This window comes from Pinus tabuliformis, chromosome 4_1 (genome assembly GCF_031772625.1).
Source record: "Pinus tabuliformis cultivar Carrire ecotype Pingquan chromosome 4_1, CPIR1, whole genome shotgun sequence".
NCBI lineage: Eukaryota > Viridiplantae > Streptophyta > Pinopsida > Pinales > Pinaceae > Pinus > Pinus tabuliformis.
In genome coordinates this window covers 490849894-490853919 of record NC_142303.1, presented here as the reverse complement: position 1 = coordinate 490853919, position 4026 = coordinate 490849894, and the positions used below count along the sequence as shown (strand labels likewise).

The 4026-nt window shown below is 32.8% G+C and overlaps 1 pseudogene; it reads left to right on the top strand.

Annotated features, from left to right (window-relative positions):
* Positions 1-3087: 3087 nt before the first annotated feature.
* On the top strand, positions 3088-3465 carry LOC149176668 (antifungal protein ginkbilobin-like protein pseudogene; annotated as a pseudogene).
* Positions 3466-4026: the final 561 nt, after the last annotated feature.

Here is a 4026-nt window from a genome sequence, read left to right as displayed (position 1 = left end):
GGTTGTTGATGAAGATTATACATGGTTTGTTCATGGTTATTTCATGTTATAGTATCTTGCAATTCCAGCTATGTTTCTTTTAAGAAACCCCTTTAATGTTTACTTGTTTATATTAGAAACATAGCTTAATCAGTCTTTAGTTATTTATCACGTCAATTTGTACCTCATAGAAGCCAATGACCAATAGCTATTTTTTTTTCAATCCACCTCTTTGTAATGCCACGTACACATAATAGCATACTCAATACACATCTACATATGTAAAAAACATGCATATAAACATATTGCTCAATACTTTACACATTTAATTACTTATGGTTCCACAGACCACACCATTCCTATTTATTTGAACTGGGTCATACTACCTTCCCTGCTTGATTATGACAATATATTAATATCTAACTTTGTTTTCCATACTATCATAAGTAATCATCCTTCTACTTCACTGACCACTGACAGCTAGGTACCACATCGATTTTTTATGTATGATGCCTTCATGTAAAAATATTAAGTATATGTGAAATTATAATCTAGAATTAAAAGAATAGCCATCTTCTCTTTTTTGTCCTTCATCCCTTACCAATTCGACCACCGAACTTGATTTTCACCGTAGTGATTCACCCTTATTACTCTATTTTGCACTAACCATCTTTCTAGCACTATTTGTGCTTAAAAATATCATTATCTCTATCTCTTTAAGTTTTGAAAGTCTTAAAATGTTTCATTCATTTACAATTCAATAATTATTATAATATTTATCCTGACATACCAACACTCTGTGGGTCCTCGATAGGGATTTTTTTAATGATTGTAGTGTATAGAGTTAGTGAAGGTTTTGATTGTTCTACATAACCATCTTTACTTGCTCTTATTCTCGTATGTGTAAACATTGTTTCTCTTCAATGTATGTTGGGACCATTAACATTATCAACCTTACATTGTTCTTCACCTCTCCTACGAAATCATAAAATAAAAATACAATAGAGAGAGATGGCATAAATCTCTTACTGGATGATTTTATTAGTAGAATCCCACACCCAAAAAAAACGATAGAGTCCCATTTTAGTGCAATGAAATAAATAGACTATATAATCACAACAATTTGGAGAAAATGATGCCATCACAACTACAACTCACTCTTATGTTGAAAGATAACAAATTTGTGGGAGGCTACTTTTAAAATATGATGACCAAGAGGAATGCATTAGAATAATACATTTTCTTCACTAAATCTAATATTTTCAAGTTTTCAGTTTTGTATTTTAAGATATTTGATCCTTCTCTATACTTGGTAGATCCCAATTAAGATGAATATATGTTGTTAATCAAAAACACATATGTTTTAAATTACTTATATATAGAAAAAGCATGATAGTTAATATTAGATATTTTACTTGAATTATTTTTAAGAGAATTATACATGTTCACAATTTGAATACTTAGTTATACTAAACATGTTTATTAAATTGATATATAAATGGACATTCAAATATTTTTTAATATCATGTGAATCAAAATATGAAGGTTATACATCTCCCTTGTAAGAAATTATAAAATAATAATACTAGATATAGAAATAAAAGCTAAATATTTGTTTTCATAAAAAGTGTTTTATTTTATACCTTAAAACTATAAATATAAAGCATTCCATCACATTTCCTTCTCAAAACATTCCATCACATTTCCTTCTCATATGACACCATTATATGAAATTAATAATAATATGGATTTTCAAATTAAAAAAAAAAATAATAGTTTAATTATATAATTAAAAACGTAAACCCAAAATTATTCCACTGCATGAAAGGTTATGAAGGCTTGTGCGGGGTGGGAGTGAATAAATTTGTGTTATTTGACATTAATTAATGTACCCTGCTTGTAGTGAGCTCAACTTATGTTGATTGAGATAGCGTAGAAGTGTGATGTCAATGCTTCTCTGGTGGTATTTGTCCAAGCACCCTAATGTAGGTACTTGGGGAATTTGTCTTCCATTATAGTGCTTTACATGGACATTTAGGTTATTGGTTTATCCTCAAAATCTGGTTGCCAATGCATGGTCATTTCTGCATGGTTTTCTATCAATCGTATTATCTGCTTAGTGCTCTTTCTGGTATCTATATTTTTATTAGCACTAATAAAATCCCATTACTTTCGTCACCCCACCGCCTCATATCCCTCTATGCTATATCCCATCCTTAATGGGGTTTTCGTACTCTATATTACAATTTATATGTATTTTATATTTTTTAGTACACAAAGGGAAGCCATCGATTTCCGTTCCATTTCCAGACTTTTGAGGAAAAAATCTGTTTATTTTGTGATCTCTGGTTATATATAGATATGTTTTTCTTATTTTATATTTATTTATATATATATATGATTAAATAATTTATGAGGAATTTGAATATAGCTCCGCTTTTGGATATTCATTAATAAATTGAATATGGCTATGCTTACAGGGGAATTTTCCATGGAACCCTTCTTTTTGACTCCATTTCTAAGTACTCTTTTCTGACTATATGTTAATTTTGTTTTAAAAATTTTACGGTGCTCTGTTCCCACAAAATTAAAATTACTCTTCTTTGAGCTTGTCACGTGAACTATATCTTTCTATACTTTCTTTAACCTCACACTTAATAGCATTTTCAAATTATATGAAATAACACTTAAAACTCTCCTATACTCAAAATCCCAACCAACCGCAACCAACCACTTCAGTTTTTAATAATTATGAAAAACCGATCTCAAAATAGGATGCATATCCCCGAGTTAATTTTATTATAGACCCACATAGACTGCGCCTACTCATGAGGGGGAAACGGTCTAGTCAGGAGAGGCGGCTAGAATGAGTCGTGCGTTCCCTTTTCTGTATTATACTAACCACATGCGTCCCGGTCCACCGCTGTCCAACATATAATGCTACCCACACGACGAAGCCTATAAATGGAGGCTGCCACCACACATTGATAAGCATCGCAAGAGGCAGCATTATTAGAGGTTCTACATCATTCCACCCATTTCCCATTGTCGATCGGAGTTTATTCATATTAGTAGAATTTATATATATATCATTCCACCCAGCCAGCCATGTCGATGAGGTACTCATTTGCGCCTTTTGCATTGGCAGTAATCGTAGTAGCTGCACTGGTTGTGGGCAGTGCTGTAGGCACGCCCAATACAAACTTCGTATCGTCTGCGTGTAACACGCAGAAGATCCCAAGCGGAAGTCCCTTTTATAGTACTCTCGGATCCCTCCTCGTAGATATAGAGGGAAACACTGCCTCCAGCGGTTACGACTACAAAGCATCGCGAGCAGGCTCACCCACCGCCTATGGGCGTGGGGTTTGCAATCAGGGAATCTCTGAGTCTGATTGCACGGCCTGCCTTCAAAACCTTGGGGGCCGCATCGGTGCTCGAGTTCAGCTAACCGACTGTTTCATCCGCTACGAGCAGTACAGCTTCTAGTTATGTCAATCTCTGGTCAAATCCACTGCTGTGTTTCTTTTTCTCATGTTGTGCTATGCTCACCAGTCGCTATCTAAATTCTTCATATAATAAAACGATCGTGCAGTTCCGCATTTTATTTTCCGTTACGGTGTCCTGCCAATAATTTCTTTCATTTTCACGGTGTCACCGCTTTTGTTTTCAACTATGTACCACGAACAGTTACGTTCACATCGAATTGAAATGTTATATTCCGTTGAACTTTACATGAGGATAGTGCAACTAATCTAGTTTTTAGTTTTCGTATTCTTAAATTCATCCAATCAATTATCCAAGTTTTTAATATTCTTATGACAAAATTTTCCATCTCCATTTATTGCTCGTAAAGTATCACTAATCGTATGAATTTTATAATTTAAAAAACGATAAAACTAATTTAATTATATATTATAAGGGTAAAAATTAATGTTATTAAGCCTAATTTTAGTTTAATGTATTTTTATTACTTTTCTCAATTTTAATAATGTGAAATGTATCATAAAGTAATTTTGATGAGTATGGGTGTTTAATTGATATGTTTAA